The 23,889-nt window shown below is 43.9% G+C and overlaps 1 long non-coding RNA gene across 1 annotated transcript; it reads right to left on the bottom strand.

Moving 5' to 3' along the window:
• Window positions 1-1,984: 1,984 nt before the first annotated feature.
• Window positions 1,985-9,198, bottom strand: LOC137676741 (uncharacterized). The gene is made up of 3 exons (XR_011050127.1): window positions 9,148-9,198; window positions 6,717-6,902; window positions 1,985-3,128 (listed from the first exon to the last, which is right to left on the bottom strand). It is a non-coding gene; the product is annotated as an uncharacterized lncRNA (long non-coding RNA).
• Between the last annotated feature and the right edge of the window lie 14,691 nt (window positions 9,199-23,889).

The raw sequence follows: 23,889 nt of genomic DNA, 5'->3' as shown, positions 1-23,889 counted from the left end.
TTCCATTGCTTTTTCCTCTCTAACGCATGCACAGTTTTCTTATTTGGGAGGCATTAATTTGTGAACAGAAACGCTACATTTCATCAGTCGTGCTGTGAGGTTTTTTTTATTGAAGTCCTTTACTGTTGCTTGCCGTGAAAAACCTCTTGCCATGCTATTAGGCAAAACTACAGAACAAAATGTGAACCTTTCTAGTGCTTTTTTTTTTTTGCCTCATTGCCTACAAACCCCTTTGTAGGAAATAAGTCTCTTCCTTGAGGTAAAACGCTCTGTGTGAGTTTCACAGCAGTGTACACAACATTTCTGAGCTGCATGTCCTAGCATAACTGATGTTAGACACAAAAGTGAGTTCACCTTTTCTACGTTCAGTGACTTCCCTAAAGCTAAAGGTTTTTTTCTTTCATATAGATAACGTGCTGCATGTACAGATGTGTGCACATCTATCCGTCTAGATAGGTTCTGTGTTATACCCGTGTACACTTAGTACAAGTGTACTACAGCTCAGATTTCCCATTCCATACGTTTGAGATAATCGCTTTGTTCAGACCCTGAAGAGAAGAAAAGTCTGCATGCACTCCACATTAGCTGTCCTCTGGCCATTAATTCCTCCCCCAGGAAAAACTACTGAAACACATACAGCCTAAATCGGCTTCAGATGATGAGAAACCAGAGGGAAAAGTCAACCATAAAGCAACAACAGGTATAGAAATGTACCTGAGTCCTTGGGGGAAGGCGGGGAGGAAAGAAGACATACTTTCAGACTTGTATCCCTTGATTTTAAAGTTGGAGTTTAAAAGGGACAAGAGGACTTTTAAAGGGCTTTCTTGGGCACAGGATGACACGACAACATCATCGACCATGGCTGGAGAAAGTTTTGATCCTCACAGAGGGCCCAGACTCTCGTCTCCCAAGGAGGTACCACTGCTGCCATCACCAGTGCTCTACAGGTGACAGAACTGTCACAGTGACCACACCACTTCTCCAGCTGTAGCCCAGAGGTGATATCACTTGGGAGGGCTCTTACTGGTAGCTGAGGTACCACAACAAATATGCAAAAGTACAGCATTTTGAAGGACAAAAGTATGACATTTCTCCAGCTGTTTTTTTTCTCTGATTGATTAGTTTAAAGCCATTGTTTTATGACTTTTAACAGGCTCCTGCGAGAGGGAGCAGCAGATAGGGGAGAGCTAAGTTAGTCAGAAGTGCATAGCAAGTCCCTGCAGTACAGGCTGGAATAGCCCCTCCAGGTGGGTGCATTAACTATACTTGACCACCTCCCTGCAAGTATACTCATGCTAGTCATGAAATGATACATGAGGCTCAATAGCAGATGCAAATCTATGGTCAGGAGTATTTTGCATGCTAGATGGATTATTAATCTTAGCATGCTTCATTGTGCATGCAGGTGAGGAATGACGCTTTTCTTTAAACTAAAGTATAATCAAGTTCTAGGTAGGAAGGGGGCATTTTTTTTTCCCTTTCATTAAGAAAAACATTTTGGAGGTGGATCTGATGAAGACGTTGACCTTCCATTTTGATAAAGTTTCACTTTGGGTAAGAACTAGCCTGCTTTAAGCACCACCTCCATTAAATTCCACCCCAAACTTAATCAAACATAGATGTTCTGTTGGCAAAGTAATAGTACAGTCATACCATTTGAAGGGCAGCAGTGTATCTGCGTGAAGTAACTCTAAGGCAGGAAAATGTTAGTCATAAAAGGAAGCAATTGGAGAGTTCAGTGGAGCTGAGAAGGTTAGTGCAGACAGCATTGCAGGGAGGCTCAGAAGAAGTCTAGGATGATTTTTACAGTTTTTCATGCAGATAACTTCATTAGGGGCTATGTTAGACGAGGTCTTACACAGACCACAGCTCTCTGAAAACTGCTGAAATAAAATTATGGTAATTTCCATGAAAGGGACAGGGAAAATGCAAGATTTCATTATTCAGAAGGGTCAACATGACTTTATTATTTATTAGAGGGAACTTTATTTGCAATGTCAAGTTGAACACTCAAGAAGCCCATCCTGGGAGCTGGCAATAGGTTTACTTTGGTTATAACAGTGAGATATTTTTAAACAGAGCAAAAGGAACTGTTCAGTGACCTTGCCTCGCACAAGCACCACATTTGCAGAAGCTTAGGAAAGCATTTTTGCCCTTGGAAAGGTACACGCATATTTTAGCCATTATTTCCAATATTAGAAATCATCTTTTCCTGTAAAAGTGCGTTGAAGTAATAGAAAGCAGATATGGTATCTTATAGTCAAGCTTGGTTTCCATAAAGAAGCTGCAGCTGACAGCACACCGCCTGAGACCTCAAGCGACCCCAGGTTTCCTTCCTCCCTCTGCTATAAGTTTCCTGTGTCGTCTTGCCAGGGGACTATTTCTGAGTTCTCTGTTTCTTTGCCTACCAGCAAAATGACAGTGAGTCTCTAGGGGATGCTTTGTGACTTAAATTGTTTGCTTTAAGACCCTAGGATGAAAGGCTCCATAAAAGTCCAGTGATAAATACAGCCAAGATTGCAATTTAATTAAAGTTCTCCAATTATTTAGGGAAAGAGGAAATGTAAACCAGACGCTGACGGATGTGCTTTGTACTCCTTTCAAAATTTCCCTGTCAATAACTTTTCAGGATTTTGTGCTCCTGGGAAGTTTTCTTCAGCTTTCAGTCTTCTCTTGCATCCCGTTGGAAAGAAATCCAGACAAGCACTTATCTTACCAGCTGTATGAATCATTTTCTTCAGACCCATGGCCTTATACAATAGATATTGGCACAAACAAAAAAAAAATAATTATGTTTACTCTGGGATAGACATCATCATCAACTTGTTATTCAGCACAAATCACATGGGAAGATGTGTCTACACCCCTTCCTTTAAAAAAATTCTCTTAAATGTGTTGTTCCGTATGAGTTGCTATAGAATTATAACTGAGAAGACCGTGGTAAGGTGCAGCGCTGGTCACAGTGCAGGGCAAAGCTGTGCCCCGCATCCAGTGACGTACAACATACACGCCGCTCTGCCTGGCGCTGATGTGGGGGCAAGGAGCTCCTTTCGGCTCACGGTAAGCCCACGGGCACAATGACTCATCTGACATTTAACAGGTTCGCCATTGTACTTGTTGGTGCAGGGCTGAAAAACAAACAAAACAGGGTCGAGATCAGAAGTTACGCTCCCACCACAGACATACAGGTTATGCAGCCCGCGAGGCTCACAACAGCCGCCGTGTGCGGGCTGCCTGCTGCTCTCCGTGCGTCCCCCCTTCAGAGACGATGGTGTCTCAGATTAGGGAGAAGTGATCGAAAATCCCTGTAGTGACCTCCCTTCAAAGATAGCCCTACTGAGTGCTGGCTTACATAAAAAGAATGGTCGGTTATATTCTCTGAAAAAAAAATGTCTTTGAAGAGAAGCAAAGGCACGTAGCCAGGAGACAGCCATGTTTCACTTTGAGAGGTCCTGCTAGTTAGCTTAGATGTTACAGATAATAACCAGGCTGCTGGAAGTAGACTGCTAGGGCACATGCAAACCTTTGATTATAAATCAATCCCTGCCTATTAATGATTGTTTAATTTATTTTGATGAGACTCTTGGCTTTCTTTGGGAAGTCCTAAATATTTACAGCAGGCCACAGACTCCGCAGTGCCCTGTGCAGCGTGTACCGCTGGTTCAAGGGTGCGAGGATGTGTGTAGGGCCAAGAACCTCCTTTACCGAGAGGCAGGCTCCATCCACCCCAGGAGCTGTTGTTTTCAATCTTGGAAACAAAGATATTAATAGTAGGGTTTTTTCCTCTTTAAATTAATTAACCTGAATCAACAAGCTGATCAGACCTGCTGCATAAAAACCCTTCATGATCATCCATGTCACCATGCTACTGCCCAGTTTTCATACTTCCATCTTGTAGTAAGGACGTTTTTACAGCAGCCAACCTTCTGGCAGCTCCAGGACCCTACATATGCCAGGTTTCACATGGGAAGACCCTCCCACCATGGTAAATCACCTCTGGTCTGCAGGGACCCATCACCTACATATTCACTTCATAAAATGAATCAAGATCCTCATCTGCAAAGCTCTCAGGGGCTTAAGACAGAGTTTACTACTTGAGGCCCAGCTCATCTCTTCACAGCAGCCCTTGCCAGCCATAGTTCAGGTACTGAACACCCACAGACAACCAAATTTCTGTTCTTAAAGGGCTAGAGAAGAAACTCTCCCGAGAACAGAACCCAAACTTTGGATTTCCTTCCAAGGAAGACCTGCTTGTGTCCCAGTGCGACTGGCATCACATCAAAGGGAATCACGTGCCCCTTCAGTAAGGCCAAATGATACTCAGAAAAATCCACATACAGATCCAGGTATGTCTTACTAAGGAGGAACACATTAAAACCCCTCCGTTTCTTCACGGACTCCTCCTTCACAATTCACAGTGGTACTTCAGCTGGCAGAGATGGACACCTTGAAATGGGGCAGGGGGAGAGCTCTTTCATTGAACCAGGTGAGGATAGTTTTCCCCTGCCCTTTATTCACCACTTTTACTGTCAGATTTTTAAAGGCAGGCATCATGCTTCCATGTATTGATTTGAAATTTCACACAAAAGGTTTATTTACTGTTTCAGTTACGTCAATTTCCAAACCTTTCCCCATTAAGTTTGGAAAGGGAAAGGCTTGCTCAAAAAGGCGACAGCAGAAGGTGACCCTCCACCAGTCACTGCAGTTTCCTTTTGTTACTGCCTCGTAGCTCTTTACAATGAATTTCGTTAGTACCTACTAACTCAATACACATGGTCTATGTAGGTCATTCTGAATTTAGTCACTGCCCTCCTTTTGTATAAACCCAACCTCGTTACATGTCTGTAGCTACACTGAGCTGCACTCGCCAGGGGAGGACCACTGTAGGACCTAAACCTTCTACCTGAAATCACCATCAACGTAAGGGTGGTGAGGCCTATCTCATTGACCTTGCAGCAAGCTACAGTGACTGTCACAAGGGCCTTGAAGTTGACACAAACAGCAAGTAAAAGAAAGGTGATCCTCATCGCACAAATGTGAAAATGAGGCAATAAGAGAGGATACATCCATCCCAAGCCTGTGGCGGAGGATGGACAGTACACCAGGTCTGCTCAGGCACTGTATTAGTTTTACTACGCAGTTGTGAGTACCATTTTCTAACACAGATTTTAATTTCCCAGCCAAATACCCAGCCAGCAGATTGGTACTTGAAACTTGTTTGCTCTTTGTCTGCAGAACAATTACATATCTTTATATTCAGGCTTTTGCAGTGCCCCTCAGAAATTTGACAGATTAATTCGTTTAACTTCCTGCTCTGTCTGTGACACACAACCAGTTCGCCCCAGCAAAACTGGTGACGACACCACCGTTTGTATAGACCTCAGGCGGGTCTGAAAAATCACATAGCAGGCAGTCTCGAAATACCCGTGTAGATGACAATCAGGGAGACCACAGCCCCAGTGCGGCGGACTGATTCACACCAGATTCTTCAAGGAGCAGAAGAGTTTGCAGAAGTCTTCTTTCCAAGATGTCTCTTAAGACAGTGGCCTCCAAATTTTTTTGAATGTGCATCCCTATCAGTAAAAAAATTTTGAGCATACACACCCTTTATTTATTTATTTATTTATAATATACTACTGTACTAATGTATTAGGTACATTGTAAACCACACACAAAAATAGAAATTAAAAAAATGATGTAAAGATGAAATAAACATTATTTTTAAAATATATTTTTATCTTGTTTATTAATGGTACAAAAATATTTTCTTTCTGCACCCGAATGGGTTCTCTTGAACAGTGCCTGGGATGCACGCCCCCTGACTTCTGACACCACTCTTGTAAGCTACCAGCCCAACACAGAGGAAGGATCCACACAGCGAGCTGTTGAAAGCTGGTGAGAAGGGGAAAGAGACTAAAACAGCACTGTGCAATGAACATCATGCTCATGTACTGCATGACTCTGGCTATTCTAGGGATGAGAAGAGCACAACCACTGAAACAAGAACTTCATTAACTGCTCTTCTTGGGGCTCGTTATCCACAGATGTTATCAACACCTTTCAGAGCCAACCCAGACAGCTGCAAACTATTTGCCAGGAGTTGCAGCAGGAAGAAATTGTGAAGGCCTAGGGAGGATGAGCACAGGGATTTTCCTGGTCCTGGTTTTACAAAAAGAAACGTAGAGGGGAAAAAGCTCATTCTTAGGCATTTAAGCAAGCACTGCGTAGAGTGACACGGGTCAGACCCTGCCAGACCCCTGCCAGATCCCTGCTGTCTGGCAGAAGGACTCACAAGTGGTGGGTTTGGGATCCTTGATGCAGAAGGCAGAGCTGCAGAGATGACAGCATGCACTCAGCAGCGCAAGACAAGATGAAGCAAAACAGAGAAACAGCTTGCTACCATTAGTCCAGTCTAGTCCCATATTTCAGTCAGACACCAACCAGCAAAAAATGCTCAAGGCAAAAGCATAAAGCACAACGCAAGTATGAAGCAATTCTTTCCCTAGCATGCACTCTAGAAATCAACAGTTTAGGGGCTCAGGTGCATGCAGACCATGGAGTGTTTCCTTGAAATGTCGATTTAACGTGCCTAATCCCTTTCTGGACCTACTGGTACTTTTAGCCACCTCAATCTTGCAGCAAAGTTGCAATTAACAGTGCAAACTGCAGGCAAAGTAGTACAGGTAGCACTGACAGAGAGCACCAGTGCTGCTTACAGTGGGGTCTTACTGGTTGGTTTCTAGCAACGGTGCAGCTTCAGCAACAGCTTTAGCATCCCCTGTCCAGCCTGTGCAGGGGCTCCAGTTGCCTCGATCTGAGTGTCCGCAAGGAAATTCTGCTCTTCAACACATTATACAGCAGAAGAATATATTTTCCTGGAGAGTTTCCAACTCGCAACTCTTCTGAAATAGATGATAGTTTTTCATACTCAGATGGTGTATTTATACAAACACCTTTCAATAACGTAGCCCTCAGATTCAGTTTAGTTTGTTCATTCTGAAGCCCCTAAACACATAAATTGCTTAATTTAGTTTGAGGTAATACTTTTGGTTTACAGCCAGTTGGTGTTAAATAGAAAAAAAAAATCCAACTAACGGTCCTTTTAGGATTCTTGGTTTGTTCATTTGTTTGTTTGTTTTCTTTTAACCAAGATGTTAAATTAATTTCTAAAAGGTGACAAAGAAGTGCTATACTTTCTACTAGTGTGTGCTGGGCTGTTCTTGTTTCACACTGCAATGGCTGTATTCAGAAGCTTTGTTGGCAGAAGTGTAACAACACACCTCTGAGATATTTCAACTCTTCATAGATCAGTTGTTTTTTGTGCCTAGTCCAAAACCAAGAGTGCTGCCAGCAAGGCCACCTTCCTCTGGGTTAAAACGGGTCCACACCACTCATTTCCATCTGAGTGGAAAATTTCAACCTGAAAAGCAAGCCTTTACTTTCTATGAGATCTCACCTTGCTTAAAGTTTAAGAAATGCTTCAGGAAATGTTTTACAATACAATGTTTTATCCAATCAAACAATAAATTTATCAAGTAATTCCCTACAATACTTCTGTAGGAAAATGAATTGGACCCCTCAGAAGTGAATCCACAAGTGGAAAATCCTCTACATTGCAGAGACACAGAGAAAAGAGAAGGACTGACCCCAAGTACGCATTAGTTTCTTTCTGTTTTACTTTCAGCTTCCTTTTCTGTAACACCCTGGCACACACATTACACAGGAGCAGTAACCAGCTTCCCTTCCCAGCGAGGCACCGCACTTAAAACAACTGGTACCCGATAGTCAGAATTATATTAATGTCTCCTCTGTCTACTGGTGATCACATCTGGTGCTGCACAAAGGCACCTCAGCTGGCTTTGGGAGGCAGTCACGGACCCCCACACCCTGACTACCCCACAGCAGAGCACGGCTGCACCTGCCATGCCTTGCAGGGGGCACTTGCCGCTGGCACATGCGCCGCAGTGTAGCCCCCCCGGCGCTGCCACCCCGAGCCTTGCCTCCCCCAGCACAGGCACAGCGTACGGAGCAGACGCTGCCGCGGTTGAGGGAGTCCAGACCTGATTCAAGACACCCAACATACCAGCAGCTGCAAGCATCCCTGGCAGGGCAGGGTAATTGATTGCCTGGTCTCTCGGCTCTCCTGGAGGCTGCAGCTGGGTCCTTCAAACCTAAACCCCTGGCTGCAGCAAAGGGCCCACAGGCATCCCACCGGGTCCCCCAGCCCATGTGAGCTCCAGCTGCTGCCCTTTGCAGAGCACGCAGCGGCGAAGCGAGGCATGGGGGAAAGCCATCAACTTTCTCACGCCAGTGCTTGCTTGGCAGAAAGTGTAAGAGGGGCAGACCTAGGGAAACAGTAGAGTGTTGAGTGTTTGTCATCTTTTGCCTATGTGTATCTTATCCCATAGAGTCCAGCACCTGCTACAAATAGGTGATGGCACCTCTACGTAAGCTGTTAAAGCCACACAGATACAGGTGTGCTCCCAAGCCTTTGCAACATTTCACACACCAATCTTGGCTTCATTGCTACGCTTAGAATAACATCATATGCACATTAATGGCACGATTTTTCCTTTAAAGGAAAGCTTTTATGAGATGAAGAAATCACATTTTCTTACCTGGTTCTCAGCATTATTCCTTGCAAGATCATCTAACAAACACTTCTACTAGAAAACCGCAAACAGGTTTGCAAGAAGAGATCAAGAAAAGATCATGTCAAATAAAAAAGATACAAGTCCAGCACTATTTTGATTCCTTCTGCAATGAACATTGAACTATATTTATTTTAAAAGTCTGCTATTTTATCTCTGTTGATGAAGAATGGTGATCCCAAGGATTATTAACCCCTCAGCACTATTAAACAAATAAAGAATAACATCAAGAATAAGCAAAGTGAACCCTAGAATTTTTTAACCGCTAAAATCTTCAAGTTTTTGCAAGGCATCAACTCAGTTCACCATTCTCAGGGATCTCCTTTTTTCCTCTGTCCAGCTTGTAGTGCCCGAGGCTATATTTGCACAGCTGTCAAAGAACCTGAGTTCCCACTGCTGCCTCGTAAGTGTTTCACTTTTCCAAACTGGGGATGTATAAACTGAGACACACAAAATAAGTAGACACATTTGAAATTAATGGACTTGAGTAACTTACTAGAAGTTGGCACATCCTGGTGCTAGCAAGATAACCGACTCTGCCTCTTGGGTATTTCAGTAAAGATAATCGTAAACATAAATGATATTTTCAGAAGGTGGGTGGTTCCCTCCCATGGCCTCCGCAGTTCATGTTGCACTAAATCAGCAGTTCTCAGATCGCAACCCTATGAGAGATGGCCAAGAGGGCAGCTGTGAGTACCAGCTCCCACTTTTGCTTCTAGAGGAAAGAGACTGTGCGCTGCACAGATGCTGCAGTACCCGTACACACATTGCTGATATGCCTATTGCTTGGCCGTACTCTCCCAGCTGAACTGGCACAGCTACTAAGGTGCCATTTCTGTTTGCATTTCGTTCCTCTCTATCACCTGGCAGTGGAGGAGCCCCGACACCCCACTAGTCACTTCAGCAGGCACCGACAGGGACTCATGGGTGGTGGTCCTGCTGCCAGTCAGCATCTCCCACCACAGGTCAGCCGCCACAGAAGCATACCAGCACTTGCTTCCATCCATATCTCCCCAAAACAAACAAGCTGCCAAAAAAAAGCCCCAGCTGAGCAGTCTGGTCCACTAGACTCTTCTGCTGAGAAATTGGCAGGCAGCAGGCATCCAGACCATCCACCAACTCATTTCAGTCACTGCTGCTGCTTGGCCACCAGTCTATAGGGCCAGATGGCCTGGGAGATAAATTCCCCTTACAGACCCTCCTCACCCCACTACAGAGCAAGGCTGCTGAGGGTCTTCCTGAACAACGTCAACTATGCACAGACACACACCTGTGCTCTGGAGCTTGTCATGCCATCAGCAGCATATGCCTGTCCCAGAGCAAAAAGGACATTTGCTCTTTCCCTAGCCATGGTGCACCCTTGTTCCCAAAGGCTTGTAAAACTAACGAAATTTGAAAAGGGGAGAGAGAGTGAAAAGAGAAGGGGACAGAGGAAAAACATCTATATGTTCTGTGTTTGTTGCAGTTGGTTGCATTACTTTCCCCCTGAGGATTTTGTGGGCATCAGTTCATTCGTGACCAGACAAATTAACTGCAACACGACCTGCAGAGATTAGAGCTGAGCTGGCTGCTGGCAGTACAAAGATATTTGGTATTAACAAATGTATAGACCCATAAACCAGAGAGCTGGTATAAACATCATCATGGTAGGTGGGAGAGGCAGGCGACGTAACCAAGCAGCTGCACTGCCAAAAGTTTAACTTAATCTTTGATCCCCTATACGGTCCCATGAACGTTAGTCCCTCTCACTAAGTAGTGACTGTGCTGCTGGGACATGGGGTGTGCTGTAAGAAACACATTTTAGGAACTGGTCTTAAAACAATACGGAAATGCAGTGAATGCAAGATAAACAGTTGTCTGTCTAACAAATTAATCCTTCTTAAGTTTTCTTATAAAACTGCTGTGTCAGTTCCAATTAATATCTGATTTTAATCTCCTTTGAAACCAGTGTTCCTTGGAAATGAAACAGGCATTGCTTCCTCGCAAGCTTTTGGCCATGATTAGCATCACACTCATTTCACATCAGTCACACACTTCGCTGGGGGCACAAATCCTGCCATTGTTAAGGGCGAGCAGGGAGCATCAAGTAAATCTTTCCCATTCAAATGTCTCCACGCTCAAGGAACTTATATTTTAGCAAATGCAGACACGCTAAAACATGCTATGGCAACACTGAGGTTGTGACATAGAGGAAGTGAAGCAGAAAATTCAGTGTGGAGGATTACACACCGGCCGCTCCTCGTGTTACGAAGAAAACCACAGGGCCGTGACCAGGCATACCCTCAGTCCCAACACCCAGCCTTCCCACTCATGCCAATTCATTTTACTACATAAGTGCTATTTAGTGGCTCTGTAATGTTTTTTCCCCTGGTTTCCTAGGATAATTTTTGATGTTATGGTTTACTCCCTCCTGTTATTCATATAGCCTAGGGCCAGATGATACCCTGAGGCAGCTCGCTCCTATCAGCAAAGGAGAGATAGAAATTCGTATTGTGCAGATCTCACACTTCTCAGCTGGTTTGCTTGCTAGAAGCATCGACAAGTCTTGTATCAACAAAAGGAAGGGCACGCCCTTGTCTGGGTTACAGCATGCCACAGCGCCCTTCAGCCGCTGGTTTCCCGAGGAGGTGGCTCCTTCATGGACAGCGAAGGGCAGAAGAGCGCTCCTGTGCCTCCTCCTGTGGTCTGGCACTGAGCTGTGCTGCTCGTTAGCTAGCTACAAGTTTTATTGATCATGAAGGTATTTGTAGGATCCACGCAAAGCTGTTACAGCCTTTGTGTCCTCCCCCATCTACAGACAGACCTCTCCAACGTCTTGGGCAGAGGTCATGGAGATATTTATTTTAGGGGAGACATCCCATAACACTCTACACGTTGAAAAAAAGATGTATGTTCTCAATGACAAATGACCCACTTGTTTGCTTCACTGAACTAAATTTCATATGACTGACTGCAGTGGTTAGGTATGACATACGCTGAGGTTGAGGTCATTGAGGAACAACTAGGTGAGGCCACCTAGTTTGTTTGGGTTTCAGTCATAGAGGTGTGCACTATTGTATTCCACATGTACCCAACCTCTAAAAGGTACTGTGCCTTTTTTCCTCTCCAACACTTTTTCAGCCAGCTTGGTTGCCTCCAGTTTTTGCAACAAAAATACGCTTTCTAGCAGTGTTCAGATAAGAGTTATTTTTATGCTCAAATCCCCACATTTGGATATGGACTTTTGTAACTATTAATCCATTTTCATGCTAACAAGCAAAACTGACAATACTGTGTATGATTTTAAAAACAACAACTTTACTCTAAACCTGCATACCTGCTTTTTAATGAATACTCGAAACCACTGGTGTAGCTGGGTATCTGCCACCCGCATTTTGCTGGGGACAAAGTGCCACAGCTCCCGCCAGTGCTAATTCACGGTACAGTGATTCAACACCAAAGATGCCGACCGTACCGAGAAGCACTGCTGAGACTGTATTTTCTCGGTGCAGTGTGCAGGTTGCTTAGTGACCTGTCACCAAAACAAATGCAGTCACTTGGGTATTTAAAGAGCAGTTTCTCCCAAAGGGTCCAGCATTTTGCAGGGACACCTGTTACTTGCATGCTTGAAATTTCTGTCCTGAAATGACAGGCTTGATGTTGTATTCAAGCTGGTTAACACTTTTTATAAGGAAGTTGTGCAATATGTGTGCAATCCTCTCTGACTCATCTCACACCAGCATCACTTAAATCACACTTCAACGTGCTCGTTGTCAGACCATCCAGAGCAGCAAGAGTCAATAAAGTGCTACCTTTTTCCAGACACATGGCAGTTTATACATTCGTTTCCTATTTCTCTATCCTTGGCAGAAACTGAAGGTAAACGGCATGCTTCCTATCAAAATACACCATTCAGTCGCATGCGAGCAAGGACACAGGGCTGTATCTGAGGGTGAGGGTTTCCTAGCAGTTTCGACACAAGTTGTCCTGCAACTTCAGATCACCCCACGCACCCACGACAGAGTTGAGTGCTGAAGTCCCCCTGAAGCGCTGGAAGGGCTGTGCCCTATAAAGGTCACACATCGTATTTCATGGCTGGAGGTTAAGCGATAGACTCAAGGGATATGTTGGGAGGTTGGAGGTGCACGGCAGCCAGTGCAGGCTCTGGTGGAAGAAGCGTCCAGGTATACCGGCTTGTTTCTCCAAAGTTAGCAGAAGTCTCAGTAAATAGTGAGTAACAGATTTATGTAATAAGGCTTTAAGTATCTATAATAGCAGAGTGAATGACACCAGAAGGATGGCAACTTAAGAGTCACTGATATACACGCTCACATCTCATCCTTCTCGCCTCAGCCTGTCACCCACAAAACCAAAAAAGTCCCAAGCCTGACAAAATGCAATATATTTGTGAAGACAGACACTTCACTCAGAAAATTCCAAACCCAAAGGTTTCACAGGGAACTTTACTTCAGCCCTCCTGTTTGCATGCTTGATGCTGGCACAGCTGACGACTGCCTTTGCCACAGGACTGGGGCTACAAAACCAATTTCTGGTCCAGCTGTTGAAAGCAAGAAGGTGGGAGGGCAGAAAGGAGGCATGTCCCTGGGAGAGGAGTGCCTGGGGATGCACAGAGTTACCAGCTCCCGTGCAAAACAGCAGTCATCGCTTCTCGTCATGGTAACGCCAGGTCTTTTGCCTGGCTCATTTCAGAGCAGTGCATGGGGTGGTATGCCTGCGGGACATACAGGACATCAAGGACCAGCCTCATGAACAACACACAGTGTTTGCTTTCTCCAAAGGCTTGGTGCCAGCCAGGCACCCTTTGCCCCACATGCACACCCCATCCCTCTGTAACTAGTGCAGGTAATCCCCAGCCTCCCTGCTTAACACTCTCTGCTTTGAACAAAGCTCTTATTAATCACAATTTCCTTTTATTGCCTTCTTTCAGAGCATGGCCTTTAACCGACATCTCTAAGTCCGGTATCAGCTGTCAGAGAGGTTTCCTTTTGAGCGTGTTCATGGAGCTCCCACCGTGAATGCTTCAAACACACAAATGAATTGAGTCCTCTCAGCACATCCACCACATCTGATTGTGGCCTTCTTTTCATTTTAGAGCTTGAGAAACATTCCTAGTGCTGTCTTAAAAGCTGTGCCTCCTTTACTTTTAAGTTTTTAATGTCCTGTTTGAAACATGAAGGAGCTGATTTTGTAAGAATAGAGAAAAAGTCAGCTTTTTCATATTTATTTATGCATTTAGAGAAAATCTTTCCTATCGACTTCAGTTACATCTGAGAAGATACAGAGTTTCCAAAGTCAGGTATCAACTCTTAAGCGCCTGGGAAGTGCAAAACGCCCAGTGTAACCACCCGTGAGAATTTAGGTGGAAACTGCTTGCTGTGTGCACCACCAAAATCCCGTACCAGAGACGACTGGCATTTGACTGGGCAGGGCAGTGGTCAGTCCCCTTAACCACAAAGCTATCCTTTTGCTTTTCCTGCAATTGTCAGGCCCTTTTGCTACAAAACCTTCAGCTCCTGCAAGAGCAAGCAGCTTCCTTCAATACACAGCCCTGACTCACACCCAGAATCACATCCTGTCCAAGGAACGAGGAAAGGTTTTGTGAATAAAATAACTTGATCATGTAAATATCAGCAGCTTGATCAGCCATGTGCATGTGGGAATACAAAATGAGACTGCTGGCAGTCCTCACTGAATTTTCAATTGTTTGACTTTGTCATCATGTTTTCCCTTTAACTTTGCTCTTCTGCATAATTATATGCCCACATGTCTATCCACATGAAGAAGCTGTTCAGAGTGATGCTGGAAGAAGTGTGGCATCAGAGAGGTGAGAGCACTGGGAACTTGGAGTGCATCTAGTGGCTGAAGAATAATCAGAGATGAGGAAGCATAAAGGAGAAATAAGACAACTATGGACAATCAGAAAATGCTGAGGAAGGAAACTTGCAGTTTGCTGATCTATTAAATTAATATTAGGGGAAGAAAAGCACAAATCGAAATAGACAAATACATTTCAAACAATGCATGCAACTTACAGATGATGTGTTCATGGAGCTTACTCTCCAGAGGCTAGTGCGTTGAGCCATCCAGGACAAAAAGCAGAAATACCCCGTACCTTGGTCTGACTCTGGTAAAACACACACATAGTTCTACACTGAAGACCATAAATGAGAAGTCTTCCTCTCCAAATATCCAGCAGAGAGGCCAGATGATTCTGTAAGAAACATTTACCATCGAGATTTTCAAGACTCAACTGGATAAAGCCATGAGGCAACCTGGCCTGGCTTCATAGCTGGCCATGCTTTCAGCTGGAAGTTGGACAGGAGACACCCTGAGCTCCCATCCAACCTAGATTATCCTGTAAAAGGCTAAGTAATGGCACCAACAGCTAGAAAACATGCAGTGTCTTCTGTGGACTTAGCATTTGGCTGAGAGTCACACATAAAGTACGTTTCCATTCTCCTTGACAGCAATGGAGCTACTCACAGGGAGAAGTTGAGCAAAAGCACGTTCTTAAGTTATCAGCCTGATTTGATGGGCTGTGATACTGTAAAACATACTGTTCCAAAACCACTGTAATCTGCAAGTTTCCAACAGCATAACAAGAATGAAAGATGGCTGAAAAGCATGAGACCATCAAAAACAGGAATTTGCCAAGGCATGTTGCAAATACATTTTTAAAAGGTTTTTATGTGTTTGAAAACACAACTGCAGTCAGCTTAATCAGAAGTTCCCTGTACTCTCTGACAACCTAGATTTTATATTATTCAATGGCTTAACAGGCCTGGAAAAATTCCACTTTGCACAGCAGTGTATTCCTATCTCCGTATGAAAAATTTATTCCTATTGTAACATATTGTGGCTTGATAAGAAGTGAGCACACCAATAATTCAGAACATTGATGCTGCAAAATCCCCCCAAGGAGCAAGAGAGGAGCAAGGTAACCAAACAGCCTCACCCCTGCGCATTTTACAAGAACACCCTTTGAGGCCGAGGACCACGTGAGCTGCCACGGGAGGCAGCCCTCCTCAGAAACATTTCCCCCATGTCCATGGTGATGCTGTTACTGGCTGTCCCCATTTTGCTGTGCAGCTGCTTCCTCAGACACAAGGTGCAAGGGTATAATCAGAAAAAAAGCAATTCAGCTGCTTCCACCTCTCTTAACTTGAGAAATTTCTTGTTTCCAGGGGAGCTGTGCCAGGCTGCTGGCACAAGGGTCCCTCCCTGATTTATGAAGCCTTAACCCCACTGATGGAAGGCAGACGGATTCCCTGCTGCTGAGTCATTGCATCTCTTTCCTCCCTCTGCCCTCCACCCGTTTGGCTGCATCATTACAGTCTTGCATGCTGTCCGTACTCTAGTTGGCAAAATCTAGCGAATTTGACCCCAGAGAGCTCTGAAACATTAAGAAATACCTTGAATTCCTGGAGGACAGGGAGAATCCCAGCAGCCTGCCATTACAGCACTGCGTTTGCATGAATATTTTGATGGCACAAACTTCCCTGTGTCAGCAAGCCCTTATGCAACATAGACTTCCTCCCAAAGAAGAGTCTTGACCTCAGAGGACAGTGAAATGGCTATTTCAGCTGGCAGAACACATTGCCACCAGTGAATCGCTGATTTCTGTACCAGGGAAGAAGAAAGCAGCACAGGTACCCTTCCAGGGAGGTGTTACTTTCACAGCTCATCTTCAAGGGTGCAAGCGGAAGGAAGTCCCCAGGAGCACTACAGAGGGAGAGGCATGTAAGCCACTTGCAGATTCCTGGGGGAACCACATCTGGGCATGCCCACAGCACCAGGTGGGAGACAGCGGGAATCAGGAAAAACAAGGAATGTGATGGCACCCTCCTAATCTTCACTAAGTCTTGGAAGCCAGTGCAACACTATTAATAATCCTGGCATTTCTTTGCCTTTCCTAGAAACTTTAGCTGACATTTGCATGGTTAATAATGCTGCTGTATCATTGTGAGCTTTCACCATTGTCATCCTCAAGAGATGGCTGGGAAACAATGTACTTCTGAATGCCAAAGCTTCAGGCTGTTACAAACATGAGATCTCTACCACTGGTTCACTCCTGAATGTTAATGTCACAGCCACAAACACTAATGTCTTCGTTTTATTAAAAACCCCACAAGTCTGAAATTGGGGAGCAGGCAAAGGGAATAGATGTTAGCTCTGCAACGTGCTGTGTCCATTTTTTCCTGTTGTTGATACTCACACTTGCAATTTGCCCTATATCCGAGGTGTTTCTTACCAGTACATGTTCTGCAGCACAAACCATGGCTAGGGACATATTTTGGTAATAGTAATTGCACACTGAGGTGCACACCAATTAAGCCACACTCTTTCTACTGCTGGATTTCACTGGGCATGACAGAGAATTACTCTGCTTTAAACTCTCTCAGACGCTGGAGATAAGCCAAAGAGTTTTCTGGTCTTTATGTCTGTGAAGAATTAACACAAGTTCTCAGTTTAGTATTTTCCAAGTGAGCTATTTAAGCAACTTGCACTCCCACTTTACAGACAGTATGATCATTTTGAGGTAAAACACAGTCATTTTTTTTGCAGTTCTCTTTTATATACAGTTATTCTATTTGGGGAAAAAAAAAGCCAACCCATAAAAGCTTGTAAGAAAAAAAAATCGTACAGAACTTGAGTCTGTAGGTGTTCCTCTCAAAAATGTCGTATCTTTATCAATATTGGAAAAAAGTCTTCTTCCTCCTTCCATTCAACGAGCAGCCTCAATGGAGATGTTCTGTGAATACCTGCCAGATTTCATCCAAGAGACATCTGCAGGGGCAGCAGGGCAAAAGTACATGTGGTGGCTTGCAATCGACTGTAAGATGCTCACAGCAGGAAAGGAAATGAAGGCAGTTTTGGATTTCTTTTCCCTTCTACACTTGGTTGTCACACATTTTTCTAACCATGTCAGACCAGAAAATAAAGTCTACTTATCCACATGTGCAGTTGCATCATATGCCATTAAATACACCAAATCCAGTAATCTCTATGAAAATTAGTTTTCTGCTCGGTGACTATCTTTGTCCAAGTGCACGTTTTTCGCTGTGGCCAGTATCAAACAGCCTCACAAGTCATAAAACAATGATGATTAACACTTCTGCTTTGCTTAGTGCCTCAGTTTAGCTATCTAGTATCTCTGCAGTTGCCTCAATGACTTTAAGTCACTTTGCTTTGCCTTTGCTACTTGAGGCAAATGAAAGGAGAAGAGACAAGTTAAAAGCACAGTTAATTACTCAGGAAGGTTCACAGCTCTTACAGCAAAAAGAGCTTGCTTCCCTATTTATAACTATGTGCACACAGTGTTCTGCTACATGTGCACGTGCATATTTATGCCATGAGCTATACACACATATTTTGATGTAATACAGGTGCGCCTGCTGGGCCCTGCCTGGTTAATGGCGATGGATGTCTTAAGCCTCTTCCAAGTTGTTGTTCAGCACCCGCATGTGCTCAATCCCAGGTGTTTAGTTCAGGAGCTTCAGGACACCTTTCAACAGTCTGCATGGTTTAAACACTCAGGCTGGAGAGAGAGACTACAAATTCTAGGAAGGTTTTTGATTTGTAAGTCTTTCTGATACCCCTGATTAAGTAAAAATCACACCTCTGTACACAAACAGATGATTTCCCTGATTTGAATAATGGCAACCTTCCCAGAACTCTGCCGTCTGACTGAACAATTACTGAATTGTCTCCCACTGTGAGATAAGAAGTGCTGTCTTGGAAGAAGGATCATCAGTCATCTTCCAGATAACAAATAATAAAAGATCTGGACAACACCACTTAACCTTTTTCTTCTATAGGTCTTTATCCCATTTTTACAAATAAAGAAAATGGGTTGTCCCGGCTGTCAACAGACAGATCTCCTAAATTAATGAAAGGATGTACACTCCTCCCCACCTTCTGAAATTTCTCTTCTGAACAAGAACTTATTCAGGACTGAGTTGCTTTTTAGTGTTCTGATGTTGTTGCACAATGCCTAGAACATTTTTGTCTCTGTCCCTGGAGTATTCTCCTCATTTCAAGAGTGCTCTATTACCTGAGTAGATTGCTGAAGAGTTGACTATGTAGATGAACTCTGCCTAGAAGGCACAAAGTTTGTGCTGAGAGGCCCTTTACAGAAGACACTGCAGTGACTTTGCATCAATCATGGTGGAGACTTCAGGAATTTTTAGCACCATGTTAGAGAATGGTTTGATGACTACGCATAAAATCTTAGCTGCTTAGAAAAGACACAAAGCTACATTTCTACTTATGTTTCTTTTTCTGGGATCAAAGCTTGCTACAATTACTAAGGTGCTATTTCACATTTCTTTTCCAGCCTGGCAGTTCACAATATGTGAGTACAGACTCTGATCTATCTATAGCGGCTGCCTTGCACTGCTTTTGTCGATAGTAGGGTAATGATACTTCATTTTCCCACTGAGTGTTCTTCCAGCATCTTCTCACCTCCCAAATAAAATTTACTATTGCCTGCTTTTCACTTCTTTCACTTTTCCTCTTGGCTGTTTTCTGCCAGTGTAAGAAAGACCAACATCACACAGCTGAAGACCAAACAGAGCAGGGTTTGAGGGTTTATTAGGAAAGAGTGGCACCTCACTAGCTCGTCTCCTTACCGCTTGCAGTCAGAGCAATATGTTCAGATACCTTGACTGGTATTTCATCCTAGCTCCAGATCATGGTGCAACTCAAAGTAGGGAGCTGCCTAGATCAACACACTGCTTACGCAGTCCCTTTCTGGAGAACAGGAGGATGATGGCTGCTGCGCACAGAGGACAGAGGAGGGGGTCTTCTAGCAACAGCCATTGCTATCCCTGTCGCTGCCAGCCGCAACAGCAGGAGTGGAAGGTGTGCTTTTCAGCCTCGTCCCATGCACTTGCTGCAGCAGGAATGAGCTCAGACCTTTGCCCAACAGCATGAAAGATGCAAGGTGGTCAGGAGAGACTGCTATGAGGAGCTGGTGAATGCAGGGGCTGATGACAGACATCCATCCATGGCACCCCTAAGTCACCTATAGCCTGTTAAAGTCCAACTGACCCTCACATCTTCCTCCTTCCATAAGACCCTTTCTGGCCTTTCTTCCCTCTTCTGTTCCAAAACACAATGCCCTGCCAGTGCAAGATTAGATTTGCTTTTGCCTGCTTTGCCAAGAAGGCTCTGGCCAGCTCTGTGCAGTTAGCGTTGTTTCTGTTAAGTCCACAGAAGTCTAATTATCCAGCCATGGTGAACTTAGCAGTATCCTGGGTGCAAACAGGGTCATAAGTGAATTTACTTGCTTCTCCAGTGCCACCAGTAGATGCCTGTACCTTGTCCCAAGGTACAACCATAGCATGCTTGGTGTTTCACTTTCTAGAAGTATGTCGAGCTTCCTTTTATTTTCTCCTTTTTGGATTTAAGAAAATAGTTCCACATTCAATTCAGGTTATTAAACTATGCTTCTACAGTAGTCATTTACAATTTTTCCTTATCACCTATTTTAAAATAGGTTTTTTAGCCTACTAGATTTTATCCTCTGAGGTAGGTCACCCTTGCCTCATTAATGGCAAGACAGAGTCAGGCAGTACAGACAGTAAGAGGCAATTTTAATGCACTTCCCATCTTTGTGGTGTCAACAAACATTTTGAGAAGAAACATGAAATGTCACATTCCTAATATTAGCACATATTTCCACAGCACAGAAGGGCAAAATGGGGTCATGAAGCAGCAACCTGGTGCATGAACTAGTGGGTCTTGGAAAGACACAGAGAGAATGACACATTTTTAAGGCAGATTTTCAGAAGGCACAAACTGCAAAATCAGCAAGTTTGAAAACATAGGACTAGGTGTTTAAATAGGAGCAAAGCTTTTTAATTACCTTCTGCATGGGAGTAAACCCAGTATTACTGATTTCAGGATGAGATTTCCGTATGGAATTGTAATAGCTTACACGAGCAATAACTGCACGGAGTGCATCTGTAACCTTACATGAGACAAAATACATTGTGCAGAGCAATTAATGGAGCCCACATTTCACATTAATGAGGAGACTAAGCACCCTTACCTTGCTTAAGAACTAGGCAGATGAAGAAAAGACACACAAGCTGAATCCTGCATTTCTTCCAGCCCTCCCACTTCCCAATTGACATAGCTTAGAAACAGCACAAGCTGCTTAAGGCATGGCAAGGGCTAAATGTCTCGAAGCACTTCCCATTTTAACACAGGCTTGAATCAGCCACAATGGCAGCAGGGGAAGAGTGGGAAACAGGAAACCCCCCAGAGCAACTGGGAACAGTAAAGAGAGGAGACAGAGAACACAATGAGAAGCAATGATGGCATGGCTAGAAAAGGGTCATAAAGGATGAAGGAAAATCTGAGCTTTTAGGGTTTTTTTTTAATTTTTGAATAGTCACCATAGCTCATCCTCTGCACCAGACTTGCCCAGACATCACTGTCAGAGAGAGCCTGACTGGTTTGGCAGCTGGCTCCCAGTAGCAGTGCAGGGCAAGGGCAGCTAAGGCCAGGCAGAGTGCACAGCCACGTTCAGCGGGGCATGAGGGCAAGGAATCGCAGATGGAGAAACGCTGCTGCACAAAGAGAACCTGAGAGAGCTGGAAAATTAAACCCGGGCATGAACAGAGGTGGGGATCTCAGGAAAATTCCTGCTGGAGACTCATGAGAGAGCAGACCTCACTGGGCAGATTTTCAGAAGTGCCAGATAAACTTTTCCCATAGACCTGTTTTCCACCAGATGGGTGTTTACTTTTCCAGAATTCATTTCACATCACTTCAAACTTTTTAATACAACAGTTACCATCTTGGAGAACTGAAATGCAGGATTTTGCAAGAGGGTGATCTGGAGTCTGGTCTTGCTCATAACTTGCACTGAGGTTGACAGAAACCAGGATGAAAACAAGGTCAGAACCCTTACAGCTGAAACGAGAGTCACTGTTTCCCCCAACCCTCTTAGCAGGCAATCATAACTTCTCAACAAAATTAACTGTGAACAATTTTGGCATGTATACTAAATGGATTTAATTTAGTACAATAGTCAGTATACAGCCATAGAAGGTCCTAGAGTTTCTTGTTTTGTGCAGCTTAGTCAATTTTCACTTACATTCTGTTCCATTATAGCTAACTACAACTCAGGACATTGAGTTACTAATGATGGAGATTAAGACTGTGCAAACCAGGATAATCCGTTGGTCCGATGGTACCACCTTGATGAGCAGATGCAGTAACTGTATGATACACAATGTAATGAATGTATGACATGTCCATCCAGATCCAGTGACTGGATCTGTTGCTCTCTAGTAAAGCCTGGGCTGTGATCAAAGCCTTTTCCATGGTCCTAAGTATTTTAACCCCTGTGTGGATTCTCTCATACCTAGAAAGAGTCAAGCTCATACCAAATCCTCTTCTTCAGTGGGAACTGTTAGTAGGGACTCTGCATTCTGCCCAGTCTGATGTTCTCAAGGAAGGTACAGACATGCCTATCTTAAAGGCTGCTCTATTTCTGTTGAATTTATTGAACTGGCCAAACATGTTTAAAAATGACTGAGGGAGAGGAGCGATAGACACATGCAGTAAGACTGTGCAATGACATCAGCCTAACTTCCCTATGAAATTCTTGGTGGTGTTTGTTTTTTTTTTTAGAGCAGACTCTCACGTATGAAATTACTAATGTGAAACCATACCTAGAGCAGAGTCTGAAAATGAAAGTTCCTGGAACAGGATGACCTGAACCTTGTTCCTTGCTACAGCACAAACTTCCTATGGTCATTTTAAGAGGTCACTAAGTCTGTGCCTTAGTTTCTGCATTTGCATCATGGAGCAAATATTTCTTTACACCACACTGACAGCATTTTGTACTAAGGTCAGTCATGCTGTCAGGAGGAAGTATCAGCGACACGTACAGCACGGCTGATTCATTTTCCAACAGCTAATGATGTGGTAGATCCACCTTAGCAATCGACTACACTATCTCATTTTGATTTTCCAGCTCAAAGTGTAACACAGATTATGGGATGTTACATTGGATAGGCAGTAACTACTCACAAGCAAGAGGAAAAAAAAACAGTGTGTCAACTTATGTTTAACATAGGTAGAGAAACAGAAAACTATGGCTACACCTGTAGCCAGATCTGTAGCATGGAGGAGCTGGTGCCAAGGATCAAAAGTCTGTGACACTTTGTGGGGGGTGGAGGGAACAGGGGAGGAAAAAGGGGTTATTTCAGAACAACTTATAGTTTGCTCCCATGAACACCCATTAGTGGTCAGAGCCTGTTAGGTGAGCTTCTGGAGCACAGTTTCATTCAAAATGAATATAGGTCGGGGACTAAAACAACTCTGTGACATGAAAACAAACACGCAAAGTGAGGAAAACCAGGAGACCCACTTCGAAAGCACACTCCTGATCTAAACTAAAACACTGGGGTGGGTGCACCCTGCATGGGTGCCTTGTCACAAGACTATCTGCTGTTTCGCTCTAAGGTTAACACAAGGTGGGACTGAAAGTAAGCCATGTGCACTCCTCTTTTAGCAACTCACCGGGCATCCCCCTCACAGAGCATACTTTGTTATTTTACAGTAGGCCCTGTTTTTTGTTGTTTTTTGTGGTTTTTTTAGTTTTGTGGGGTTTTTTTTGTGGTGGTGCTTTTTTTGCTTCTTTTGGGGGGGGTTTTTTTGCAACTCCCTGGAGTTTCCACTTTATATGCAAGGGGAAAAAAAAGCATGATGAAGAAGGTGATGCATTTCCCTCAACAAGCAAAGCGAGAAAAAGAGAGAAAGAGCATAGGCAGCTTAGGAGGACTCTGTCTTACAGGCTAGCAAATAAAAGTACAGTAGGAGCCTGGTAGCCACACATGCAAAAAGAAAGAAAATGAGAAAAATCAAGTTTACTATTCTGAAACTATGGGATAGAAATAAAAAATAATCCAAGTCTGGCTCATCCACTGAACATTTTGCGTCACTGTCCAGTTAGGATAATGCTGTGTGTGAATAGAACAAAATGGCATCTAACAAAATTAAGACAATATAAGCTGAAGTTATCTGAAGAGAAAACAATTGACTGTTCACTGTAAAAAAACCCTCCCATTGTAACAAGGAAAGAATTGGCAAGTTAAATTGCAGGTTCAGCAGCAAAAAATGTTTAGTGAATCAGTGATTATTTTTTTTTTTTTTTTTTGGTAACATACAAGCAAGGGATGGAAAAAGGGAGAACTGAACCATTAGTTTAGCTTACTCG

Source organism: Nyctibius grandis, chromosome Z (genome assembly GCF_013368605.1).
Source record: "Nyctibius grandis isolate bNycGra1 chromosome Z, bNycGra1.pri, whole genome shotgun sequence".
Classification (NCBI taxonomy): domain Eukaryota; kingdom Metazoa; phylum Chordata; class Aves; order Nyctibiiformes; family Nyctibiidae; genus Nyctibius; species Nyctibius grandis.
The sequence above is the reverse complement of the archived record's forward strand: the minus strand, read 5'-3'. Positions and strand labels throughout refer to the sequence as shown.